Source organism: Glycine max, chromosome 17 (genome assembly GCF_000004515.6).
Source record: "Glycine max cultivar Williams 82 chromosome 17, Glycine_max_v4.0, whole genome shotgun sequence".
NCBI lineage: Eukaryota > Viridiplantae > Streptophyta > Magnoliopsida > Fabales > Fabaceae > Glycine > Glycine max.
This window is the reverse complement of record NC_038253.2, coordinates 14422467-14446302: the sequence shown is the minus strand read 5'-3', so window position 1 is coordinate 14446302 and position 23836 is coordinate 14422467. Positions and strand designations below refer to the sequence as shown.

Sequence of the window (23836 nt, the reverse complement as noted above, 5' to 3'; positions counted from 1 at the left end):
CTACATGGGCCTACGACCTGGCCTACATAAAGTCTGGCCTGAACTGACCTATTGAATTAAAAAGTTAGGCTCAGACTTTTTTAAAAGCCTATTAAATTAAATAGATCAGGCTTAGGCTTGTTAAAAAGCCTTATAAGCCTGATAGGCCGGCCTATATATATCTATATATATATATATATACTTATATTATTTTTTGGGGACAATTAATTTTTTTTTTGAAACTTTCAGACTTTGATTACACATTACTGTTCCATAACTTCCATTTTTATAATCAAGTAAGATTTTAATTACAATTTAGGTGTGAGTCATGTATCCCTTTATATTACTCATTATTTTTATTGCCTTTCCTATTCTTGTTAACGTTTCCTTTTCCATTAACTTTTCTATTACGTTCCTACTCCAAAGCAAACAAATATAAGAAGACTTTTAAAAAGACTATCAGGCCAGGCTAGGCTTTTAAAAAGGTCAGGCCGAGCCAAAATAAAAGCCTTTGATAGGCTATAGGCCAGACTCAGACCTCAAAAATTCATCGTAGGCTAGGCTCAGGCCTCTTAAAGCTTGGTCTGGCCTGACCTATTCCACCCCTACATATTAGCTCCTTATGCTCAAAAGGTTCACACGATTAGTCATCTTTAGGGATAGGATGAAACAACCAATTTGACTGGCAAGCGAAGGTGGATGTATTGTTAAAGGCACTCTATGCTCAAGTTAGTATGAAAACTAGTAAAGTAATAGTATATGAAAAAATAGTATACCAAGTGAATTACAACCTTGATATAAGAGTGTAGCCATGAGGTATGGCATACACTCTTTAGTTACTAAATATTTTGTAATCCTTTGGCTTAAGTGACACATGATTTTACTAAGAGTTTGTTTGGATAAGTTTTTTTAAGAGAAATTTTAGAAAATAAAAAAATGAAATGAGTTTTTCTATAAGTTAAAATTAATTTATGCATTAGTTAATTTATAAAAGTTTTCTTGGATAACTTCTCTAAAAATCGAGAGGATTTATACAAATTATTTAATGCATAAGTTAATTTTACCTTATGAAAAAATTCATTTATTTTTTTTCTTATTTTCTTCTTCTTGAAGTCCTTCTCGAAAAGCTTTTACCCAAAAAAATCTGTAAGTCTCAAATGACTCCTCAACACAGTCAGAGAGTTGGACTTATAGACACACATCAAATTGGTTTTATTGGGTACATAAGTGCCTTTAGAAGGGCAAAGAAAACCCTTTTTGTCATTGGTGTGGGAAGGGGGTCTTATTGCAATCATGTGATACACCTTAATGGTTTAAGGTTGAATTTTAGGTCCTAGTATGAACACTAGTTGTCAACATGGTCATTAAGAGTGAGAATAAAGACAATTTAAAGTAGTCAGAGATGAGTGATAATCATGATGATGATTATGAGAATAATTTAATTGTTTTCCCACATATGACATAAAAAATTATCCATCTTATAAGCCCTAGTATTGAAAGGCCCACAATATGAGTCTTTTTTTAAAGGTGAAGAAGCATGATGAAGGTGTTGGTTCAACAAACAAGTAAATATAGGAGATAGGCATTCCAATTATGCTTAGTCAATACAAGAGCCAAAATAATAATATACGAAAAGAGAGTTTACTTGATTAATACAGGTGAGTCACAATATTGATATGAGATACTATGAGATCCAGGGTTCTAAATGGGCGAACCACAACACACAGTCGTAATATTGTTGTTGTAGAGCTACCCACAACCGCATTTGCCCGCAATGAAATCGCCAAGGAATCACAACACCATTCTATATCAATTTCTTTGTAAAAATAAAATAAAAATTGAACTTCAATATCTAAGTGTGTTGATGGTTGAATGGGTGTTGGGGGAGGCATTTGATGGTGGCAAACGATGCAAAATCCTAAAATGAACAAAAATATATGAAATCCTATAAATAAAAGATATATGTCAATAATTAGAATAACTATAGAATTATTTTTGCATTTTGTGTAATTATATATATATAATAATTTTACGCTGAAACGGCCACAATCTGCATCACAACATCCGTAATATATGCAATCACAACGCTCACAATTGCATCAGCAATTTAGAATCATTATGAGATCTTTAACCTTTGAATTTTTGGAACTTCATGTATGAGTAGTTGGGTGGTTTAGATTCTGTTTTTAGAATAAAGGAAATACCGTGAGCTAGCTAGACACATACTAAGTGGCTTTAATAGTCTCCAGATGCCTTTGTACCTAGTGAAAGATTTGAGCATACAAAAATCATTTTGAATTTCGTATAAAACTAGAACATCGTTTAACTTTTTTTTGTAAGTACAATGTTAGGTTTGAACCCAAAACTTTGTGTAAACTACCCTAACACTAGTTAACTTAACATATAGCATGAAACGTGATCTTAGATAAACTGAATATATATATAGGTTGTAAATGTGTTTCACTTGCAAGAATTTTATTTGTCTGCGTTCAAAATCCACTAAAAAACACATTGCAGCTATTGTAAAATCAACATCGTCCAAACATGATTAATCTTGCACATGAAGAATATAAAGATCACGCCATATAAAACAAATTAATAATGTACGGCAACCAAAAGTACGAGTCCATGCGTTGTGCATGGGCAAGATATTGAAAGATCGTTAATCAACAAATTAACTCAATGACTAAAAGATTAGAACATACTTTTTAGTAGGTGAAAGGAATGATCCAAAAATCAGGAGGATATTTACCCATTTTATCCACTTTATCTACCATATTCTCATTTTGAATAATTTTTAATTAATATTTTGAGTCTACTTCTCAGATAACTCTGGAGTCTAACTAATTTTTATTCTGTATATCAATTCTATATATCAAATGAAGCGACTACACGTCTACAATAATGAGATAAAATAATAATGTACTACATAGCATGATTAAGTCGTACATGAAATAAAATACAAATCCACGCAGCCTTTTCAATGCAATGGAATATAGGACAGTCCCCGATTAATCTCGGAAGCTTTGCGTGCAAATTACAAAGCGACCTTAATTAACTAATCTCCTCCGATATTTTCTTCTGCTGACACACCAAGGGATTTTTCTCACAACCATAAGTCATTGAGACTAATTCATAAAAAAAAAATCATTTAAGGAAAAACTTTTCTTTTCGCGTACATGTGCTTTTTTATTTACATATTTAAAAATCAAATTCCTAACGTATACTTAAAAGAATGCATGTTATTTATCAGCTGTGTCACATCTTATCTTATGAGTGAACTAATCTCCCATATATTATATCAAAATTTGAATGGCAAAATAGACGGAACAAATAATATAAGAATCACTGGTCTAAAAAGTACTGTTTATAGTCTGCTATGTATATCATTTTTCATATCTCCTTGGTCCCCTACCCTCTCTTTTTTTTTCTTCCTACCTCCATTCTCTCTTTAAATATAAAAAATCCAGACCAGAATATATGTTTTATCTAGCATGTAACCCAACGCATATATATCTACAACTATCCAGGGAGTATATTTTTCTGTCCCCACTCTTTCTCTCTCCATTTTTTTATTTGTTTTTTTCACATCGATTCTGTCTTTTAATATCAAAATCCAGACCACAACATATATTGGTTTTTTTTACCATACTACTCTCTCTCTCTCCAAAATATGTCTAATATACACTATTTTTCCAAACTACACCTGTTTCAAGCTTTTCACGGAAGCCAGATCGACTTCCCTTCTTCCTTTTTTTTTTATAAATAAGTTTATATATTATTAAAATTAAATATTATATCATATAAATATATTTTTAATTGATTTTAAAATTATTTATTTATTAAATTAATTTATGTAATATTATTTTATAATTTTTTAAAGAGAAATATATATAAAGAAAAATATAAAAATTGGATAAAATTAGAGTATAATTTTTTATTTATGTTATATGTAATTGTGTAGTTAAATTTATGTTTTGTTAATTTTTGTATGTTTTTGTAATTAAAAAATAATAAAATTAGTTAGTAGTATTAAAATAGAGTAAGAAAAAACACCGCAAAAAAATATATAACAAATCTGTCATAGACAAAATACTCAGATTACATCAACTGAAATGATACTCGACAATAATGAAACATATTAAAAATTACAATTACAACGCAAACATAACAAAACTAATGAGGATATGAAATATGTTGTGCAAAATACTTGTCTTCTTCTATTTAGATTGCTGGTTTGCTAAAAATAGCCAAAATTTCTATTGTGTAGAATCGTTTCCAATAGTTGGATTATGCTAACACCTTTAGCACGTCTTCATCATTTTTCAATTCTGTTATGTCATATTCAATCAAATTTTCGGAATACTTAGAATGACCTGGTTGTCGAAAGAATAATCGTCTAACCAATTGTGATCCGTGAATTCCATTAGGGGGAACCCCTATAGGTGCAACTTGCTTGATTAAATCCTTGAGTTTCTCCATGCCACATCCCGAAGGAATGCCAAATCTTATTGGATTAGTTCCAGTAAAGGAGTAACCCAAAAACTCACCTTGACGTGGTATGTTCCACTTCCCGTTGTAATACATAATTGCATCATGAGTAGAAGTGATGGTTGATTGAAGCAGGTTGAGTATAGCATCCGATGTTAATAATGGTACATAATAATTCTATAGGGCCAACACACGAGTATTGCTCATTGCACGTTAACATTGTGTAAACATCATCATCATTTTTCAATTGTAAAGATTGAAAAAAAAATATTGTTGACCTGCATCTATGAATGGTTGTCGGTAGTAGATTTCATTCAGTAATTAATCGTTGGTTAGTTGAAGGGTGTTGTGCATTCTACGCTTGAGTGTATCAAAAGAACAGTTGTTAGGAACTCGCATTGGTGTTGGAATGAGACTTTGAAAACAAACACCAGTTTGGTTGTAACTGATTGATCCATTTGGAAAAATAAAAGCTAATCTGGAGTTAGTAATGGTCTGACTGCTTGTTTCTCCCAAAAATGACATAGTAATAAGATTGAATTTGGTTTGTGAAATTATGTTGTGTGAGATTGTGTGTTTGCATTGTGTCTGTGTTGTGTTATTTATAGTTGTATGAGTATTTTGCCACATTGATGTGTATTGGAATCCAATGTTTCTTTTTCCCTAGTAAGTGATATAGCAGACATCCATTATAATTTCAGAGTGAACAAAGAGATTATGAATTGTCCATCTCATGTCAGTTTTGCACACGTCTCTAAAAATTAAATGTCTCACCTGTAAAACTGACATGAAATGGACAACTCATAATGCAGAGTGTTGTTAATTTGGACTGTGATTTTTCCCATGTAATTAAAGCAGCAGACGTTCATGATGATTTTCAGAGTGAATAAAGAGATTATGAGCTATCCATTTCATGACAATTTTGCAGGTGAGACATTTAATTTTTAGATACGTTTGCAAATTTCAGAGTATTGTCAATTTGGATTGTGATTTTTCCCTTGTAATTAAAGCAGCAAACGTCCATAATTATTTTCAAAGTGAATAAAGAGATTATGAGTTGTCCATTTCATGTCAGTTTTGTCGATGAGACATTTAATTTTTAAAAACAGTGTAGTGTAAATGACAAAGTATTGTGAATTTTGACAGTTATGTTACCATGTCAACTACTGCAATAAAAGTGGATAAACTAAAAATTGCTAATTTAAATTTAAAGGAAAAATTATTTCAATACGTAAAGTAATAACTGAAGACAGACATAAGATATTACATGAAAATCTCAAAGAAGAAATAACTTAGACATGAATGATCCGTAGATTACCAATCCCGTTTAAATATAGGTTCGTGGGATGAAGACAGGTTACTTCCTTCGGGCCCGGAAGAGGAGTCCGTATCACTATCATGTTTTTGAGCCAACAAGTCTCGTATTCACCTGATAAGTCCTCAAGATTAGAGGTTGAGCCATGTTGGGTTATTATTGTGACAGATTATGGCAAATAACTCCACAAATGGTAGTGATGGATTGTTGTAAAAAATGTTGAATATTTGTCGAACATCAGCATCATCTCGCAGAATAAAAGATGTGTACATATAACGTTGTTTTGACTCAAATATAGGGCACCGAAAATGGAGATGTTGGATATGTTGTTCTGGGTCAATGTTTAGTTTTTGGTGAACAAGTTCAAGCAATTGTGTAAAGGTTATGACCTTGTCGACCATGAAAGTTTTTGTGTTGTTACTAATGAAGGTGGTGCCCTCATTAGTATTGCAAATTTGGCCGTCGTAGTAAACACAAACATATGCAGTTAGGTGCCACATTGTGGTAGGGATTGAGGTGAAAATTTGAAATTGTTACGAATGTCTTTAGTTGTAGTGATATTTATAGAATTTGGTTATAGTTGAGTGAGTCACTAGTTAACTGTGCATTTAGATGAACGGGTAAATGAATACTTAAGCATATTTACAAGGGTCCATAATGTGCAAATTGCCGAGTGAAAAAAACAACTGAGTGAAAAAAAAATTGAGTTGTCCATGTCATGTCAGTTTTACTAGTGAGACATTAATTTTTTTAGAGATGTGTGGAAATTGCCGAGTGTTGTCAATTTCAACTGTGATTTATCCCTGGTAATTGATGGAGCAGAAGTCCATTATAATTATCAGAGTGAAAAAAATTGAGTTGTCCATGTCATGTCAATTTTATTGGTGCGACATTTATTTTTTTAGAGAGATGTGTAAATTGCTGAGTGTTATCAATTTTGACTGTGATTTATCTCTGATAATTGATGGAGTGTAAGTCCATTATAATTATCAGAGTGAAAAAAAATTGAATAGTCCATGTCATGTCAGTTTTACTGGTAAGACATTTATTTTTTTTAGAGACCTATGGAAATTGCTGAGTGTTGTCAATTTCGACTGTGATTTATCCCTGATAATTGATGCAGCAGAAGTCCATTATAATTTTAGAATAAAAAAAATTGATTTGTGAAAATTGCAGTGTGTCACGAATATTTTTTTTTTTGGAGTTTTTGGCGTTATTACCATGGAAAAAGTGTCCAAATCATAATTTTTTTGATTTTGTACTTGTATTTTGAGGTGTTATTCTATGAAACTGGTGCATAATATAATTTTTTTTGGATTCTTTGACGTTCAAACTATAGAAAAAATGAGTCACAAATATCATTAATGTGTTCGAAATAATTTGAAAAAAATGCAGAACATGGGTACTTAACCATAGTTGCAAGGGTCCAAATCATAGTTTTTTTTATTTTGTACTTGTATTTTGAGGTGTTATTCCATGGAACTGATGCACGGAATAATTTTTTTTGGATTCTTTGACATTCAAACTATAGAAAAAATGAGTCACAAATATCATTAATGTGTTCGATATAATTTTAAAGAAATGCAGAACATGGGCTCTTAAGCATAGTTGCAAGGGTCCAAATCATAATTTTTTTTATTTTGTACTTGTATTTTGAGGTGTTAGTCCATGGAACTGGTGCACGAAATAATTTTTTTTTGGATTCTTTAACGTTCAAACTATAGAAAAAATGAGTCACAAATATCATTAATGTGTTCGACATAATTTTAAAGAAATGCAGAACATGGGCTCTTAAGCATACTTGCAAGGATCCAAATCATAGTTTTTTTTTTATTTTGTACTTGTATTTTGAGGTGTTAGTCCATGGAACTGGTGCACGAAATCATTTTTTTTGGATTATTTGACGTTCAAACTATAGAAAAAATGAGTCACAAATATCATTAATGTGTTCGACATAATTTGAAAAAAATGCAGAACATGGGTACTTAACCATAGTTGCAAGGGTCCAAATCATAGTTTTTTTTATTTTGTACTTGTATTTTGAGGTGTTAGTCCATGGAACTGGTGCACGAAATCATTTTTTTGGGATTCTTTGACGTTCAAACTATAGAAAAAATGAGTCACAAATATCATTAATGTGTTCGACATAATTTGAAAAAAATGCAGAATATGGGTACTTAACCATAGTTGCAAGGGTCCAAATCATAGTTTTTTTTTTTATTTTGTACTTGTATTTTGAGGTGTTAGTCCATGGAACTGGTGCACGAAATCATTTTTTTTATTCTTTGACGTTCAAATTATAGAAAAAATGAGTCACAAATATCATTAATGTATTCGACATAATTAATGCAGAACATGAGCTCTTAAGCATACTTGCAAGGGTCCAAATCATAATTTTTTTTTTAATTTTGTACTTGTATAATGTTCTTATATAAATAAATTGTTAAAAGCTTTAGTTTTATCATTTTTAATTTAATCTAATAACATAAAAAACTAATTATATTTAGTAAAATAGTTAAATTAAAAATTTTAAAATTCAGATTATTATACAAAATAAATATTTACTAAAATAAATATATTATTATACAAAATTCAGATTTTAAAACATATATTCACCCAAAAAATATCTTAAATAATTTAAATGATATAACAAAAATACTTAAATTTAATAATATCATTTTCTTAATAACAAAATTAAATTATAAAATAATATTACATAAATTAATTTAATAAATAAATAATTTTAAAATCAATTAAAAATAATTTTGTATAATATAATATTTAATTTTAATAATATATAGACTTATTTATAAAAAAAAAGGAAGGAGGAAAGTCGGAATGTTAGAACCCGACTTCCATGCAAAGCTTGAATCAGGTGTAGTTTGAAAAAATATCCTCAAACTAATATATATTAGACATATTTTAGAGAGAGTGTAGTACCTAAAAAAACCACCTTTATTTTATCTAGCATGTAACTCAGCACATATCTACCAACTCAACTCTCCAGGGAGTACATTTCATTATAAGTCTCTAATCATTATCCCTCACTCACTCTCTCTAGTGCATACATATGGGAACTGGATCATTTAAATTAAAGAATAATTAGTTACAAAAGAATTTCTTTTCTTTTCGTTTTTGTTGAGAAATTGAATGGGAGGAAGACTTATAAGATTTCTTAGTAGGAGATACAAGATTGAGTGAATGGTTAAAAATAAAAATAAAAAAAATTATGAATTTAATCTCCCCTATTAATAAAAATTAATAAACTAACAATTAATATTTATAAAAAAAATATTTATTAGTAGCTAGCTAGTTAGCCTACCGAAACCAAAAATGGTATGTTTAGATCCTCTCGTATCTTCCCTGCCTCTCCGGCAGCAAAACATACACGGGAGAAGAGAGAGAATAGAAGATTTTTTTAAAAATAATTGAAATAAAAAATTTTAAAAGGGAGATAGAGAAACTAAAGAGAACTATGAAAATATTACGCAACTAAGAGAGTAATCACAAAATAGATTTTCAACACTAGATTATAAAAAATTACATTAATAAATATGATATCACATTTTACTTAAAATTTAAATTTATGAATATTTTTTTATTTATGTAATATTTAACTTTTTTCTTTGTAAAAATATTTCACCTCATACTTATATTCTAATATTTTCTTTCTTAGCATGAATTCTAATAATCCCTCTCTTAGCAAAAATAATTTTTTAATCTACGGACTATCCCTACCTTTTAATCATTATTACCAACCCTACCACAGCGTACATCCCAACTAAACAAAATCAGAGAAATGATACCTACTCGCATCGGATAAAATTTAATTTCTGTAAGTGACAAAAATTTCTGAGGATTTAATTAACGCACCTGTTTGAGATCACTACTGATTAGAACTAACTTTTCTTTTTATCACCATTCATGCGACTTGCTTTACAATATGAATTAAGGTTGTTTTCCTCGTATAACTTAATCATAACTTTTTTTTTTTTTTAAGGATAAAAGATGTCAAATACGTCATACAGCTGTCAATTTTGATACACCACTAGTTAGCCCTTTTTCATGTATCAAATTTACAACTCTTTTTTTATATAAAAAGGTAATTTCTTTAAACAAAGTAAAACAATAAAGTCTTTAGTTTTTTGTGAGTTGTTTTAGTTTTTATAAATCATAAAAATTTAAAAGAGTAAAAAAAATATTAAAATCATTAGCTATCTTGACATGCTTCTCATAAAATTATTTTTTTCTTTTAAAAAAATATTTTTTATAATTGTTAATAAACTTAAATTAGCTTTCGTTTATTTATTTCTAAAAAATAGTTAGTAAATTATCTTATACCAAAATCCTTTTATTTCATTCGTAACAAACTGACCCTATGAAAAGATAATCACTTATACTGTATTAGTTATTTTCAAGAGATAAAAAATAATAATTGTTCCTTCAAAAATAAATTAAATTAGACTATTCAGCTTATGTTAGAGCTTTAACTTCAACATATTTTCAACCACTTAAATAAAAATAAGTTTATTTTTTGGGCTTCCAAATATAAAATTGATCTTTTCAGTTTCAGTCCATACAGGTCGTTTTTATGATAATCTACTTTGATTTTATATTCTTATTATTAAATACTCTATCATATGTTGTTTTTTAGTATTCATTTTTACCGTGTCTAAACAAAAGACTTTTCGATAGAAAGACTAAAATGATTTTTTTACAAATGACAGGAACTAGAAAAACCAAATTTAATATTTAAGAAAAAAAATTATTTTAAATTTAAGAAACTAAGAATATATTTAAACTTTAATATTTTTGTAATTGTATGCAAACACTGATTTTTTAAATTCTTTTTTTTTCTCTTTTCATTTTTATTTCTCTCGGGCTAAAATTTGATGTAGTATGTGTGGTGTATTATATATTGTTTTATTTCGTACATAGCAGCGACTGTTTTGTATCACCTATCACCAGGCATGAAATCCACCCAAAATAATCTATCAGGCATGAAAAGACATCCTACATACTTTATTAAATAAACAAGTGCTGATGTATGTGATTTCAAAATTATTAAAGGGTCCTGCATCTCATCTCATATTTTTTTATAAGTAAAAAATTAAATACAGTTACAGATATTTATGATATTTTTATATTTAATTCAATCAATTGAGCTAAAAGTCTTGGTGTATCTAGCTTATTTGAAAAAATCATTTTGAACTAGAGGAATATAAATTAAGGAGCTAAACATTATTTTTTTCCAAATCATGTTTGCAAGAAATCCCACAAAGCTCCAGCATGTTTGTTTCTTTTAAACAAGATAGCTCTTCATTTGCTAACAAATTTTCTCTTTTTCAGGCGTAGAATGGAATCTTACAATCAAAAAGCTGATAAACTTTTCCCATCTCGGTTATTTAAACTTTATCAGTCATATATAATTCAATATATAATTTAAGCCATATGTATGTGTGTGCATTGGCTCCGCTAAAGAAAGGAATGAGAAGAATCTGAAGGAAGCACAAAAGGAGAAACACATAAGTTAAGGAACCGTAAATTTAATACTTGTGCATGAGAATTTTGAGGAGGATTCCTGAACAAGGTACAAAAACTACAGGACATATGGGATAAAGCAATTGTATTGGAGCAGTATTTTGGAATTTCTTGCAAGAAAATTCTCTGGCACCCATAGTAAAATGTTTCTTCCTAGACAACAATAAGACAAAATAATAAAAATGCTAGCATGAAAGTATGGTATATAACCATGTGCATTTAGATGCCCAATTTGATATCAATTGTTCTTTTTATTTTAAATTATGCATAATATGCACGCTGGGTGGTTATGTTAATTTTTAGGAAGGGAACATACCCAAAACATAACCAAGCCAAAGGTATAAAGACATACCCAAATTCGAGCTATATGCGTATATTAACAAAAAATTACTATCTCTCTTTGTTATTATATACAGCATGTATTTCTAGTTTAATACAGTAACTAGCCAGATAGAAATGTTTTAATCCAAAAATAATATCTAACCAATCATTAACGATGACCTTCAATTTTTCCTGATTTAAATCAAGTTTCATCTCTGATTAAAAAATTAAGAAATCCAAAAAGAAAAAAAATTAACCATATCATTTTTTTGGCACAACTAACCATGTAATGTAATAAAAAAAAAAATAAACAAGGAGTTATAGGAAGAAGAAAGAGTCATCAAACGGTATTTTGAAGAATGTAAAGGAAAATAATATTTTAATAACATGTAGCTAAGTGACTATCGCAGGAGCTTAAGATTTATGAATGATTACAAATTTTATAAGTTTAATATTTATAAAATATAAATCTTAACTAAAAGTAATCACTGTAATTTTTTCCTAAATCTTTACCATTAATAAATTTATCTTTAATTTCCAACGTTCATACTGCTTTTATTGATCCTTACATAATCATAGTAATAATTTATGAGTAGCTATAAAATTATACAAAAAATACAATAAATTGAGAAGGGGTAAAATATTCAAACTCTACCGTTCAAAAATAAAAAGATTAAAATATTTTTTCCTACAAAATATGTAAAGTTTGGATTTAGTTCATGTAAAAAAAGTGTATAATAAAAAATTATATTATATAATTTTGGATAAATAATCACTTTTGTTTCTAATTGTGTGATTCGTTGACAAATGCGTCCCTAAAAGATGAAAATACAAAATTTAGTCCATGAAAGTATAAAAAGTGCGACAAATATATCCGGCTATTAACTTTAGCCCGTCACCGTTAGTAAAATAGCCTACGTGGTACAAAGGGACAAATTTTTCACTAAAATGATTATCGACGTGGTCATCTTTGCTTGTCAGTATATTGACATATTTGTCATATAATATTTTTTTTATTTTTCGTCTTCCTATTCCACTGACAAATGTGTCCCTGAAAGATGAAAATACAAGATCTAATCCCCAAAAGTGTAAAAAGTGCGACAAATATATCCAAACGTAAATAGTAGATTATAACTAATTATTATAATTTGAAAAAATTTATAATCATTGTGACAATTATTTTAACAAACTCGTAAATCAAATTGAGTCTAAAAGAAAAATGAATACTCGTTTTATAAACTATAAATAATTTTTTTACATTCTCTTGCATGAAAGGTTCAAGTAAAAAAAATATTTATTGTAAAACATTATAGTTAAATTAGACCCATGAATAATTTTTAGGGAAAATTCTAATTGCAATGACACTTTTAATTTGTAAAAAACACTCACCTCCTTTTGAATGATTTTTTTAAGGTCATGATTTTTTAAATGATTAGTCAATAAAAAATAATTGTGTATGATTTTAAAAAAAAATAAAAACCAACAAACTTTTATTATAATCGGTAATTTGATGTCATTGCAGATACTAATAGACATTCATATTTTATTATGAAAAATTTATTAAAAAAATTATATAAATAGTGTTTGATTAAACAAAAACAATAATTTTTTTATCATTTTACAGTAATTATTTTTGTGTGTTGATCACATTTATTCAAGAGTTAACAACCAAACGATTGATTTTTTTTGGTAGTCGAAGAAAAGTAAGAAAAATTCGTCAAAACAATAAAAATTCATTTCCATTAATAATATTGTATTCATGTTTCAACCGTTGATGAAGTTTAAAAATTATATAACGAAAACAGACACTTACTGGTGTGATATATCTCTCCCAAAATTTTGTCGTAATCATTATAAATTTTTCAAAATTATAATACTTAGTCACAATCTATTATTAACATCTGGATATATTTGTCACACTTTTTACACTTTCGAGTACTAAATTTTATGTTTTAATCTTTCAGGGACGCATTTGTCAGCGGAGTGGGAAGACGAAAAGTCAAAAAAATATTATATGACAAATATGTCCCTATGCTGACAATTAGAGATGACTATGTTGGCAATCATTTCAGTGACAAGTTTGTCCCTCTGTGCCACATAGACTATTTTATTAAAAGTGATGGACGAAAGTTAACGGCCAAATATATTTACATATTTTTTACACTTTCAGGGACTAAATTTTGTATTTTTATCTTCAATGACGCATTTGTCAGTGAATTACACATTCAGGAACAAAAGTGACTATTTATTCTATTACTTTTTTATACATTCAGATAATTCCAAACTTAAAGTGTGATGATGTGTGTCTCCTGAAAATTAGACAAGTGTAACTTTGTGTTCTCTGTTTTTTTCCCCTGATTTCTCTAGTTATCGATGCTTATCTTTCACGCTTTCAAATCTCCCACCGAACCAACTTCTCTGGCTATAAAACTATCGTGGAAGCTGAGGAGGAGCTATCCTTTAATCCTGAACCTCACGACGACGAGTCCATTGGTCTCACTCCTTAGTCTTCTCCAATGCGCAGATTGTGTCACCATGGACAACCTCGACTTCACCAACGAACACTTCCAGAAGATCGAGGAACGATGAATCAGAACCTACACCCTATGTTGCCATGATTTGACAGCAACATAGGGAGCAATGGCATTGTGCTCTCATCATTTGAAACCTCCGCAAATTACCTTGATTCACCCCACTATAAACCTCCACAAACCACCACCATCTCGAAACTATCATCAACTGGCAAATTTCCCCAAATGGGGTTCTTTTACAAACTATTTCCCCATTTAGGGCTGTTTTGAAACATTTTCCATGAGGGTGCTCTTTTGAACATGCCCTGCATGGAAATTTCATGCAAAATGTTAGCATGAGTGGCGCGTCCCGTCCGCATGCGACACGTGGCAATGTCGCTCGTGCCACTGGCGACACCAGTGGTATCGCCACCTGCACTGGCGCTTTGGCCATGCAGAGTAAAATCGCTGGTTAGCTTGGCGACACCAGCTAGGGTCAGCTTTTCCCTGCTCTTTTTCAGAGGGCAGGTCTGTGTACATGGAAAACAACAGTAAGATTGGCGATTTAATATCAGCTAAAAACGCCATCAGTGTTGGCGATTTAGGATAAGTAGAAAACGCCATCAGTGTTGGCGTTTTAGGGTGTATAAATACACATCCATTTTCAGCATTTGTTCAGCGCTTTAGAATACCTCTGCAACTTCTTTTCCTTTGGCATCTTTGGCAATCAAAATTCTGTGGTATGAATTTTTTTTAAGTAAATTTTATATTTCATAGACTTGTTAGTGTGTGTTTAAATTTCTAAAATAAAAGAAAAATTATGTAATAATGTTTATTTGAAGAAAATTTTATCAGTGAAAATAAAATATTATACAGCATGTATTTCTAGTTTAATACAGTAACTAGCAAGATAGAAATGTTTTAATCCAAAAATAATATCTAACCAATCATTAACGATGACCTTCAATTTTTCCTGATTTAAATCAAGTTTCATCTCTGATTAAAAAATTAAAAAATCCAAAAAGAAAAAAAATTAACCATATCATTTTTTGGCATAACTAACCATGTAATGTAATAAAAAAAATAAATAAACAAGGAGTTATAGGAAGAAGAAAGAGTCATCAAACGGTATTTTGAAGAATGTAAAGGAAAATAATATTTTAATAACATGTCGATAAGTGACTATCGGAAATCTTAACTAAAAGTAATCACTGTAATTTTTTCCTAAATCTTTACCATTAATAAATTTATCTTTAATTTCCAACGTTCATACTGCTTTTATTGGTCCTTACATAATCATAGTAATAATTTATGAGTAGCTATAAAATTATACAAAAAATACAATAAATTGAGAAGGGGTAAAATATTCAAACTCTACCGTTCAAAAATAAAAAGATTAAAATATTTTTTTCTATAAAATATGTAAAGTTTGGATTTAGTTCATGTAAAAAAAATGTATAATAAAAAATTATATTATATAATTTTGGATAAATAATCACTTTTGTCTCTAATTGTGTAATTCGCTGACAAATGCGTCCCTAAAAGATGAAAATACAAAATTTAGTCCATGAAAGTATAAAAAATGCGACAAATATATCCGGCTATTAACTTTAGCCCGTCACCGTTAGTAAAATAGCCTACGTGGCACAAAGGGACAAATTTTTTACTAAAATGATTGTCAATGTGGTCATCTCTGCTTGTCAGTATATTGACATATTTGTCATATAATATTTTTTTGATTTTTCGCCTTTTCATTCCACTTACAAATGTGTTCCTAAAAGATAAAAATACAAGATCTAGTCCCCAAAAGTGTAAAAAGTATGACAAATATATCCAAACGTAAATAGTAGATTATAACTAATTATTATAATTTGAAAAAATTTATAATCATTGTGACAATTTTTTTTAATAAACTCGTAAATCAAATTGAGTCTAAAAGAAAAATGAATACTCGTTTTATAAATTATAAATAATTTTTTTACATTCTCTTGCATGAAAGGTTCAAGTAAAAAAAATACTTATTGTAAAACATTATAGTTAAATTAGACCCATGAATAATTTTTAGGGAAAATTGTAATTGCAATGACACTTTTAATTTGTAATAAACACTCACCTCCTTTCGAATGATTTTTTTAAGGTCATAATTTTTAAAATGATTAGTCAATAAAAAATAATTGTGTATGATTTTAAAAAAATAAAAATCAACAAACTTTTATTATAATCGGTAATTTGATGTCATTGCAGATACTAAAAGACATTCATATTTTATTATGAAAAATTTATTAAAAAAATTATATAAATAGTGTTTGATTAAATAAAAACAATAATTTTCTTATCGTTTTACAGTAATTTTTTTTTTTGTGTGTTGATAGCATTTATTCAAGAGTTAACAACCAAACGATTGATTTTTTTTTTTGTAGTCGAAGAAAAGTAAGAAAAATTCGTCAAAACAATAAAAATTCATTTCCATTAATAATATTGTATTCATGTTTCAACCGTTGATGAAGTTTAAAAATTATATAACGAAAATAGACACTTACCGGTGTGATATATCTCTCTCAAAATTTTGTCGTAATCATTATAAATTTTTCAAAATTATAATACTTAGTCGCAATCTATTATTAACATCTGGATATATTTGTCACACTTTTTATACTTTCGAGTACTAAATTTTATGTTTTAATTTTTCTGGGACGCATTTGTCAGCGGAGTGGGAAGACGAAAAGTCAAAAAATATTATATGACAAATATGTCCCTATGTTGACAATTAGATATGACTATGTTGACAATCATTTCATTGACAAGTTTGTCCCTCTGTACCACCTAGGCTATTTTATTAAAAGTGATGGACGGAAGTTAACGGCCAAATATATTTACGTATTTTTTACACTTTCAGGGACTAAATTTTGTATTTTTATCTTCAAGGACGCATTTGTCAGTGAATTACACATTCAGGAACAAAAGTGACTATTTACTCTATTACTTTTTTATACATTCAGATAATTCCAAACTTAAGTGTGATGATGTGTGTCTCCTGAAAATTAGACTAGTGTAACTTTGTGTTCTCTGTTTTTTCCCCCTGATTTCTCTAGTTATCGATACTTATCTTTCACGCTTTCAAATCTCCCACCGAACCAACTTCTCTGGCTATAAAACTATCGTGGAAGCTGAGGAGGAGCTATCCTTTGATCCTGAACCTCACGACGGCGAGTCCATTGGTCTCACTCCTTAGTCTTCTCCAATGCGCAGATTGTGTCACCATGGAAAACCTCGACTTCACCAACGAACACTTCCTGTTGAGGAATGATGAATCAGAACCTGCACCCTATGTTGCCATGATTTGACAGCGACATAGGGAGCGATGGCATTATACTCTCGTCATTTGAAACTTCTGCAAATTACCTTGATTCATCCCACTATAAACCTCCACAAACCACCACCATCTTGAAACTATCATCAACCACCACAACAACAACCATGAACCTCCCAAAATCTCCCCCACCTCGAAAACACTGTGAATCTCTTAATATTTGTTGCTTTCACTCTTTCTTGCAATCGCAATTAGACCTGCAAACAAACCTAAAATTCAAACAGCAAAAAATAGATCCAACATCGAGGCCCCCAAATAAAAAAAAATTATTTGTGGCGATTTTTAATCTTAAAAGTTACATTTTAAAATTTAAATTATAAAAATGTAGCATAAATTTAAATTTGTCCAAACCTAATTTCAGATTAAAAAACATATTTTAATTTTATGAGAATAAAAAAATAAACAAAAAATTTATAAAATTAAAAATAAATTTAGTTTGAGTATTTTATAGAGATTAAAAATATATTTTAACATAAAAATAATAATTAAAGTAAATAAAAAATAGTAAGTAATTAGGTGGAATGGAACGAATTAGATTCTTAAAATTGAAATCTTAGACTTCATCCAAACTCTTCGAATTTTAATATTTTAGATTTAATATGAATCAATGATCAAAATCAATCCTTTTTTTTTTGTTTGGATTAGTTTGGACTAATTGGGTTATTGGATTGTTGGGATTTGTGGTCATTCCTATAATCATGAAAAAAAACATTTAAGTGAAGTTATCACCAAAATTCTAACACGTTTGTGGGTGAAATCACTTCTTAGATTGAGAAGTAAATTTTTTGGGACAATAAAAGTATCTTTAGGGCAAGTTTCTTATATGGATTTCTTAATTATTTTTTTTTATCTCTGCATCACTTTTTGTGGTTCACACAATGTCATGTCATTCATAAAAAACTTATACAAAATTTTACTCCAATGCAAGAAACCATAGTAAACTTAAAAAAATCCAAACATTTAAATTATTTTATTATAACTTAATTATTATTCCAATAAAATAATTAATTCATTTTTTCATTTTTTATATATACAAATAATAAATAGAATAAATGAAGAAAATATTAAATATAAATAAAAAATAAAAAATTACATAACATTAAAAGGAAACGTATAACAACAAAAAATATATTTTTACATAATAATAGATAATTAAATTCAATGACATTGAAATAAAAAAAACATAATGATGAAAATAAAAAATATTACATAAAATTAATTATTATTTTCATTTCCGAAATGTTCTCAAATATACTCAACTAAATTTGCTTGAAGTTGATTGTGTTTTTGTTTATCATTAAGTTGTGCTCTCTTTTGAAGGTATGTTGATTTGATACTAGGGTGAGAGCACCTAAAGATACTTCAAATGTTGAAGTGTTATTACCTACACTATCATAATCTATATTATTTTGATATATGTCATGTTTGTCCTCAACGATCATGTTATACAATATGATGCTTGCATGGATGATATTCTTCATTTTACCACCATCCCAAAAATATGTCAGACCACATATAATTGCGAATCGAGATTGGAGCACTCCAAATGTCTATTCTACATCCTTTCTTGCCAATTCTTGTCATTGTACAAATAATTTTCGCTTTTCTCCTTGTGGCATTGAGATGGTCTTCAGAAATGTAGCAAAGTTTGGATAAATGTCATCCGCTAAATAGTATCTCATATTATATTGTGTTCTATTCACTATGAATTGCACTGCGGATGCACGTCCTGACAAAACTTTATCAAACACACTAGATCTATTTAACACAGTAATGTCATTATTTGAACCGGCGGTTCCAAAAAATGCATGTCAAATCCACAAGTCTTGTGATGTCACAACTTCAAGAATGATTATTGGATTGCGATGATCACCTCGACAAAATTGATCATTCCAAGCAATTGGATAATTTTTCCATTCCCAATGGATATAATCAATGGAACCTAACATACTTAGAAATCCACGTGCCGCTCCTATTTGTAGTAGTCGTTTGTTGTCTTTGTTATTTGGTCTTCTCAAGTACTTATTCTCAAATATGGTACAGATGCCTGATACAAATCGCTCCAATCATTCCAATGCAGTTGTTTCACCAATTAGAATGTATTCATCCACACTGTCAGCAGGTGATCCATAAGCCAATATATGAATAGCAGTTGTGTACTTCTGCAATGGAGATAGGCCTTTTCGACGTAGTGTATCAACCCTCAATTGAAAGTATTCATCATGGTTGTTGAGCACGTCTACAATTCGAAGAAACATGTGTCTTCGCATACGAAACCTTCTTCGGAACTTAATGTTTGTGTACACAGAATTTTCTTAAAAATAGTCACTAAACAATTGATCATGACCTTCTTCACGATTACGATGTACCACTTTTCTTCTTTGGCTATGCCTAGTGGTGTTGCCATGTAGTTGTTGTTGGCTTTTAAGAGTCAACCTAATGATTTCTTCATTGGTGTTGTCTTCAAATTCCTCATCAATCATTTGATCTAGAAATTCATCTAAATCGATATTTGGATCCATTATACGGTAACCAAAGTGTTTGAAATAAGAGAAAAATATTGAGCATTTTGTATGAGAATATGTGAGAATGTTGAAACATTGGACATTTATATAGCTTCATTTATAATGGCAAGTCTCATTAACGACTACTTTCATAACGTCTAGTTTCATAATGGCTAGTTTTAAATGACTACTTCCGTAATGGCTACTTTCCTAACAACTAGTTTTGCAACGACCAGTTTTATAACGGCTACATTCATAACGACTAGTTTTCCAACATAAAATTCTAAATTTAAGATACAACAAAGACCTACACTACTAAAATTAAATATCAAACACAACATTAGCATAACATTCATACATAAGAAGAAAAAAAATTAATATCCTAGTTTTTTCCTAATATGGTCAAAATACTTTGCATGGTCTTTGCGTTGCTGTTCAGACATGTTGGATGTATCCTTCATGAGGATTCCATACTCCATACGTCGCTCCTGTTCTTGCAGACACCTTTCCTGTGCCTCCTTTAACTGAATAAGTTTTGATGTGTTCACATTTTTGTCTTTCATTACACTTTCTATGCCAGATAAATCGAGAGTGTTAGAAGATTCTTTTCCTTTGCTCTTCCTTTTTGCTGCTTTTTGTCCAATTGGGAGAGATATTGGCGATGGCGTATCATATTCTTCGACTTCAACGAGTGTCTTTGGGTTAGACGACGACGAGTAATTTCCAGAAGCAGAAACCTTTGTTCTTTTTGAACACTTTGACAAAAATTATGCATCGAATTTTGGTTGATCTTTCAACAACAACCAAACATGCTCAACCTTAAATATTTTACCTGTATCTTGTGAATAAATCATATGAGCATCAGCCATAGCATCATTCTCCGAACTTCCACTTCTCTTATGTTTATCTGCTTGTTTGTAGCACCCGTTAAACTTTTGAACTGGAGGATAGATCCTATTCCATCGAGATTTTAATTGAGTCCAATTTTTTTCACAAAATTGCCCACTTTGACGCACATTGTCATTGTTGTACGCATTTTTAATCATTGCCCAATATTGCTTTGATGTTTGGTTGACTCCTATAATTGAATCCTTTGACAGATTGAGTCACGATCGAATGAGAATCACATATTCTGTCACTCAGAATGCGGTATGACTTTTTTTCCACTTGAATTTTGATCTCCTTTGTCTAGTTGAATACTGTCTACACCGATGGGTGATTCAATTTCATTGCTAGGAAGTGCAATATTAGATAAAGAAGGCCTATAACACGTGTTTGAGTTTGTGAGAGTTTATGGTTGACTATAAATTTATGGATTTTGTAAGAACTACCATCGGTAGGTGGCTCTATATTCGATAAAAGATGTGTATACCACATGTGTGGGGGTGGTGGATACATAACATATTGTGGTGGATTTTGAGAATTTTCACTAGTACGGGGTGATGGAGGACACAACATATTGCAGTTGATTTTGAGAATTTTCACTCGTACGAGATGGTCGATAAATAACATATTGTAGTGGATTTTGAGAATTGTCACTAGTAGTGAGTGATTGGTTTTGCAAATAACTATAGTAACATTGATAATTATACTCATTAGGATCCATGTCAAAGAGAATAAAAAAAATTGACACTTAACAACATCAACAAAAAAAAAAATAAGCAGTACAAATGAACTGTGCAACATGCTCAACAATGCATAAATTAATAGTGAACAATGCAACATAGTGAAAAAAATGCTACACAACGGTCGTCTGGACATTCAATGGTACATATGCACAAATTTCATAATCAACAGTAATATCCACAATTTTAAAAGAAATGTGATAAATGTTTCAATTCATCTACATCTACTGTTCTCTTTTCTTCCTTCAAAAAGCGCTTTTTTTGGAGCGTTCCCCACCTACCTGTTGACCTTTCATCTCTTTTCTTCCTTTCTGTTGTTCTTGTGGTTGGGGAGTACAAATTCTATGAAAATAATGGTTTTTTATTGGTAAGAAGCAGTTCCTTATACAAGGAATGCACCATCCACTGAAGAAATCGATTCTGCCATGTCACTTTGCTCCAGTGCCAAAGAACTCAAAAGAAACCATTCCTTAGGCTAAGAAACCAACGAAACACCTCCAGTTGAAGATGCTGCAAAAAACATAATCAAGCATCCGAGTTCTTTGTGACTATGACGTCACCGTCACAGACTATCTCAAACATTGCAAAGGTTTGCCCCCTTAAAAGAAATCGATACCCTATTTTTCTTGACCTGAAAATTGGCTCCTAGAAAGTATTTTTTGGAATGTGTTAAAATTTTATTTTTGAAACTCGTTCAAATTTTAACTCATTCTAAAAAATAGTTTCCCAAAAAGGGATATTTTTGAAAAACAAAACTATAAAAAAGAGGTATATACTAGTAATACTTGGAGCCTATAAAAAAAACTAGTAATGCTTGGAGGTCAAAAAAATAATTTCCCCATGTTTTATTTGCAAATATAAATGAGTTTGTCCCAAAATTTCAAGTAAATAGATTGGAAAAAATAACTAGTCCAATCCTGATAGAAATGAGCAAAATTAGAAAAAGAGCGACAAGTTGATTGCACCCAACATTTTAGAAGAGATGTTTTTTATTAAAAAATATTTTTAAAAGAAAAGGGCTAAAATATAATATTTGTTCCTCATTTTAATATAGAGGTATTTAGTTCCTCGGTTTTTGCTACATAACAACTAAGTCAATTTATGTCAAAACCAACAAAAGCTCATCATGTTGCAACTGTTCGCATTCTTCAATATCTCAAAGGGTGTCCAGGAAAATACTTATTTTTTCCAAGGACTTGCTCTCCTTATCTACATAGGTTTAGTGATGCTGATTGGGCAACATGCATTGACTCTAGGCGCTCTATTACTGGTTATTGCTTCTTTATAGGCAATTCGCTTGTTTCATGGAAAACCAAGAAGCAAACTACAGTCTTACATTCCTCTTCCGAAGCTGAATATCGAGCACTTGCTTCTGCAACTTGTGAATTACAATGACTTACTTACCTTCTAAGAGATCTAAGGATTCCCCTTTCCAAGCCTTCAATTTCATTGGTTGATTGGTTTTTGCCTTAAAAAAATTGTTTCCAAGAGATCAAAGGCTTTGGTAACTGATTATCAGGCAGTGTAATCGATTACCAGAAGAAGAGTTTGCAAATAAGCTTTTCAAAAGAGTTTTGAAATTTGAAATTTGAATCTTGTAATCGATTACCAAATGTTTATAATCGATTACCAATAACAACACTTCAGAAAACACTTTGAAAAGTCATGACCCTTCAAAATATAACTATGTAATCCATTACCAAAAACCTGTAATCGATTACCAGTGAGAAAATTTTAGAAAAGCTTTTTGAAAAGACACATCTTTTTAAACCATTTTGAAAAGGCACGATGGGCCAATATATATGTGTGGTTGACATCAAAAAGTAAGAGAGAGATATTCTAAGAGAACTTAATTGTCAAATGCTCTCTCAACAACTATTGGCCCAACACTTGCAAATCTATTGAGAATTCATCTAGGAACTTCAATTTGTATTATCATCTCAAAAGAGAGAAATTCCTCTAGGATCTTCAATTTGTATCAGTTACTCTAAAGGAGAGAAATCTTTTTGTTCATCTCTTGAACTTAGTTGTAATCAAGAGATGGTGTGTCTCTTGGATTATGAGAATCTTGAACACAAGGGTGAGGGATTCCAAGGTGTGTTCAAAATCTGTAAAGGATTTACAGAGATAGTGGAAAATCTTAAGTGGGTTGCTTGAGGACTGGACGTAGGCACGGGAAG

General features: G+C 30.0%; 1 pseudogene; it reads right to left on the bottom strand.

Annotated features, from left to right (window-relative positions):
• Window positions 1-17335: 17335 nt before the first annotated feature.
• LOC100808369 (uncharacterized) lies at window positions 17336-20049 on the bottom strand (annotated as a pseudogene).
• Between the last annotated feature and the right edge of the window lie 3787 nt (window positions 20050-23836).